The following is a 6,000-nucleotide window of genomic DNA, read 5'->3' as shown; positions in this document are numbered from 1 at the left end:
CTTGGATATTGTGATGAGCTATTTAATTCTAGCCAAAGAGAAATCATGTATCTTTTTCTTTCTTTTATTTTACCTTTTCGGGATCCACTTAAATAAGATGTAGAAATTGTGAATCCTGTGCGGTTGGCTCAGTGACTATTTTGAATTGATAAGAGCGGTTGATGCCCGTAGGTTGTGAGGTTGATACCCAGTATGAGCATTAATTCCTCAAGGGCCACCTGCAAGGGCACATCCTCACTTACTGGTGCATGTCATGTGTAGGCGTTGCAGGTGCCCCGGGACTAGTCTTTGGACAAGACCATGGTCTATGGACTGGGCAAAGCCCAGATACGGGCTATAGGGATATACCCATTTAGAGAAAGTAAAAAAAAAAGATGTAGAAATAATCAAAGAATAAAACGTAAATCAGATATAACAAGAGTAATACACAGAATTTATGAGGTTTGATTAGATTGCCTCCATAGCAGTGATGAGATCCTTTAACTATATCGGTGAAAATCAGGGTTTCAGACTTTCAATCTTATAGAAACTGAACATCGAAAAAGAGTTGGCTATGAATATATAATGGGTCAGGTTCAAAGGACAACCATTTCTACACACATATAGACAACGTGTTTTGTCTTATATGGGCAAAAATGTTTGGAATGGACTGATTTTTTGTGAGGATGATCTCTGTGATGAGGGGATCATCCTGGCAAAAAATCATCCCATTCCAAAACTTGTAACCCCATCAAAATTTATTTACAAAAATTGGACGGTCTATAATTTTTCAACAAAAATTGGACGGTCTAGAAGTTTCTTAATGAGCTGATTTTTGGCAAGGATGATCTCCTCATCACAGAGATCATCCTCACAAAAAATCAGTCCATTCCAAACATTTTTGCCCATATAAGACAAAACATGTTGTCTATATGTGTGTAGAAATGGTTGTCCTTTGAACCTGACCCATATATAATTGTACAAATGTGAAATTGTTCGTAGGAAAAAAGTTATGAAATTGAATAAAAAAGTTCCACAAAAAAGCTAGATCCATGGAATCTGCTCCTTGGTGCACTATTCTACCAATTTAAAGCAACCACCAACAAAAGATAGGACACAAACATAACAGAATTGATAATTACCTTTTCTCCTATATGAACTATCGGGGAAATCATCGTAGAGAAGTTGAGACCTAACAAAAGAAGTTGATAGTCAACATTCTTTTATAACATTTCAATAAGGAATCAACTTGATAATTGCTTCTAATTCTCCTCTGATGACAAATTGCACTTCTCTATCTCTCTACGTCTTCGTATTCTTTTTCGATGGAACATCAAAGTCACACAAAATCAAAAGTTAAACGCCCTTAATTGATCGATTCTACATGCCTGAAGAGGCAATTTCATTGAGTGGCCATTCTAAAAAAAATCTTGCAAGGGCATAGGGTATGTCCAGAGATTATGCCTCGATGGGATAATGCTTGATCATATAGGTTTGTTGGTCAATGAGCTTTGGTACATGGATCACATATGTACTTGTACACGTAACTTTCATGTCCTTTGCTTCTGTTTGGTTCCACTAGATGTATTAGTCATTTTGCCAAATCATGGATTGGGTGTACCTTACCATCGGAAGCTCGGGACCCTTAATTAGGTATAATATCTTCACTCGATGCCGTAATGTTTTACTGGAGTGGGCTGAGACCCAAAGATCTGTTGGTTGATATATTGCAAAGTAATTTTGAGGTCATGAGTTCAAGTTCAAATTACCTATAAAAAGACACTAAGTATTGGGGGTGACTTTGTGCATGTATGCCTATGATGGGTAACTGTTGACACAACTACCCGATGTCAGCTTATGTGATAAACGAATACCCTCCTCTATTATTTCTGGTCACATTCAAGTATTTTCTTGTATGCTTTTACAAAAGACACTAAGTAGAACAAAAAAGTGTTGAGTAATAGATGGGATCCTGGTGTGAGCGTTAGTCCTACATCGCCTAAGTATCATAACCTTGGGCTATATATAAACCTAGGGCAATCCTCACCTACAAGCCTGTTTTGTGAGGATGAGTTAGGCCCATGGGCTTCTACATGGTATTAGAGTGGTTAACCACAGGGATGTAGGAGGCACATTACACGTGAGGGGGAGTGTGAGTGATAGTCCCACATGACTTGTGTATCATAACCTTGGGTTATATGTAAACTTGGGACAATCCTCACCTTATAAGTCGGTTTTGTGAGGATGAATTAAACCCATGGGCTTCTGCACCAGGTAGATCACCCAAACAAAGTCAATAGTTGTTCATACATTATTGCAAAAGGAGAGAGGATAAGGCTTGGAGACGGAGTGAGGAGAGCAAGGGGGAAGTTGGGTAGTAGTTCAATGAACAATCCTGAGTCCTTATATGCTTTGGCTGGTGCCCCCTTTTATAGGATTGCACTCTTATGACAAGTCCAACCATGTCATTAATGGAGCACATCATGACACGCACGTCATCTCACTGGAAACACAATATAGTTGATACAGAGCCATGCCATATTGTTCGGCCCTGCATTGGCATGTCATGAAACCAATTGAACCCATATACTATTACAACCTACTTGGTCAATTTGATAGGCGGCTTAGAGGTAAAATTCTTTTCAAAGAGTTGGGTGCACAGTCACCATCTACCCCTAGACAACCATCAGCGAATGCAAATCTAATTAAGTTCTTGTTCATTGTCATTTTTTTCCTTTGTTTCTCATCGTTTTCCAAATCATTGGTACAAGAGACACTGAAACATGTAGGACCATTTTTGATAAGTAATTCATCCAATGATTAGATAATCATTGTGCGCTTTGTACCTTATTGGGAAGCCTTGAATCATTCAAGTAAACCTACAATCCAAAGGGAACACAAACTATTCGTGCTCCTAATTTGAACTACGTAAAACCATTGGGCTTGGAATCGTGTCTCGATACTCATAAACATCAAAAGCAGATTAGTGTCCATGTCTAAGTCTCCCACACATATAGTACACAATCCTTGGGTCATCACCTAATTACGAAAGAAAGATGATTGATACTATCCAAGATCCAATTGTTTGGTACCTTTATGATACCATGTGTTCTACAAATGTTACAATTGTATTGAACCAACTTAATATGATCTTTGACCATACAAATATGAAATATTTTTACTTGTTTCATGGACTGCCAAATCTAATGGGATTGGAGGTGTTTCCTAAATCAGTTTCTTGGTGAAGCCGAAACGGATTTCCTACCATTTAGGAAATGTGACTCCTTGAGAAATGAGAAACAAGATTTCTGAAGAAAAACAATTGCTAAAATCTATTTTCCTTACAAGAATGATAAAAAGAAACTTCCTCAATTAAAATTTGAAATTCACGAGGTTTGGATTGAGAGAAGAGGAGAGAAAAGCACCCCGTTAAGAGAGAAGAGAAGGGAAGGGAAGAGAAGCTCAGTTTCTCTCCACCATATATGATTTGCCACGAGAGAAATTGGGATAGTTTTGAAATTTTAAAATGTCTTAAAAAATATCTGGAGGCAGAGTTGGAATTATAAAATATTTTAAAAGGATTTCTCTCCAAATCCCTCTACTTTTGGAGAGAGAGAAAATTCACCTTTTTTTTTTCTTCTCTCTTGTCTCCCTCACTTAACAATCCAAACAAGAGAAATGGAGAGAAACTCATTTATTTTATCTTCTCTTCTCTCCAATTTTAACTCTTATAGATCCCTTAATATTGTCTCCTTGAGTTATAATACTTCCACCGCCACGTTAACCTCCACCCACTAATTATTTAATTTCTTCAAAGCTAGTACTAATAAGCCCAAAAAGAAAACTTATTTTAAGGTACAATGTGTAAAAAATAATAAAATTGCATCTCCATCAGATTATTTAATTACATATTGCCTAATCCAATAAGAGCTTATTGACAATCTAAGGCACAATGTATAAAAAATAATAAAATTGCATCTCCATCAAATTATTTAATTACATATTGCCTAATCCAATAAGAGCTTATTGACAATCTAAGGCACAATGTAAAAATAATAATAAAATCGCATCTCCATCAGATTATTTAATTACATATTGCCTAATATAATAAGAGCCTATTAATAATAATAAAAAATATTATACACATTTTAAAACTTAATCAAACAAATATAAAAACAAACTTAATACGCCAGCATTGAAAGTTGAACACAATCACATGATCCTCAAGATTTGTTAGACGTTATTGATATTTAAATTGTTTAGTAAGGGATTACATATAAAAGTAGGCCCTTTAAAAAAATGGGACTCTAATATATATATATATATATATATATATATATATATATATATATATATAGGGGCGGTTTGAGGGACATATGTAAAAACAATGGTTTTTCAAAATATGGGTTAGAGGTTTTGGATTGAGCTGATTTTTTGCGAGGATGGTCACTATGATGAGAAGATCATCCTCACAAAAAATCAGCTCAATCTGAAACTTTTAAATCCATCAAAAGTGATTTACAAATTATTGACAAAAATTGACAAAAAATCGACGGTCCTCATTCTAAATCACTTTTAATGGGGTTAGAAGTTTCAGATTGGACTGACTTTTTTTTCCCGGATGATCTTCCTATCATAGAGATCATCCTCACAAAAAATCAGCTCAATCCGAAACTTCTAACCCATATTTTGAAAATGTATTAATGTTATATTGTTTTTATATATGTTTTTACATATGTCCCTATATATATAACTTAAATATTGTCAAGGGGCCTTGTAAGGATCCACTTTGATAATCCTTAAGAGCACATCCCATAGCTTGGGATCCTTCGAGACTAGTATTTTACATTATTAAATTTGCTTTGGAGGTTCAAATTTTCTTGCCTTATTCACTCTCATAAATTTGTTAACAGAATTTTTCGTCACAGTGCTCATAGACACTCTCCTGGATGTGCCTCATCAAACCTAACAAGGTAGTTTTGTACATTGGGGATGTCTTTCAATACATGCAGATTCGTGTGATTGGTGGATCTTTGATTTTATAAGCTAAAAATTATTCCATAAATTTGCATATAAGAGTGAGTCAGAATTGCATTATGTGATACAAAAGATGTGGTTTTTGCACATTATTAAATGGAGGAATAAGATTCATTTAATTAACACTACATCTTTGGAACAAACTTCAATGCTGATGTTGAGGTTGATTATGATTTCATAGCAATGTCAATCATTAATCTTTGATCACCTGTTCAGAATATCAGTTTGGTACTTACCAAAAACACTCTTAAGTCAAAATCAAACACTCAATCTTATATATTATTAAACATGAGGCCTACTACATATCACTAGGAATAGAGTCGTGCTGGAGTGACCTCTAGATTGTACCTCATATTGCACATCCTAACGTGAAAGTGGATAGGAATCTCTGATACTTTTTCACTTGTATCTCGATGAAATCATCTATGGTTCTTATACACTTTCATGCTAGGATGTGTGATGTGAGGTACAATCTTGAGGTCACTTTATCATTATTTTTAGGAATATGTTTTTACTTATGTCGGGATGGGATGCCCAATTGTCTTGTTGTCAACTCACACTATAATCTCTAGATGTCATATCCAACAATTCTTAAACATTCCTATTTTTTGTAGAGGTGATTTCATGTTACCTCTATCAACTTTGTCATGCAGCCATGATGAAATATTCCTTGCTCTAATCACATGTTAGCATTGGTGTGGTTCTTGTCAAAACTCCTCTGACAATCAAATTAGGTTTAAAAGAAGAAGAAAAAGAATCAATGCTCTCTATTCTGTTCCCTTTCGATCGAAAAGGAAACACAATAGGGAGCATGAGAGATCCCATTCCTCTTAATTCGGGATTAGGTCATAGAGGATGAAAGATCCCTTTCGATCTTGATTTTATTTATAAGTTTTTTCCTTTGAATCTGAATTCCTGATTCCACTCCTTTTAATTTGGGATAAGATCATGGAGAATCCCTTCTTTGGAATCTTAACCGAAGTA

The sequence above is a fragment of the Akebia trifoliata genome, chromosome 16 (genome assembly GCF_017979445.1).
Source record: "Akebia trifoliata isolate Shusen 1 chromosome 16, ASM1797944v1, whole genome shotgun sequence".
In the NCBI taxonomy this organism is placed as follows: domain Eukaryota; kingdom Viridiplantae; phylum Streptophyta; class Magnoliopsida; order Ranunculales; family Lardizabalaceae; genus Akebia; species Akebia trifoliata.
The sequence above is the reverse complement of the archived record's forward strand: the minus strand, read 5'-3'. Positions refer to the sequence as shown.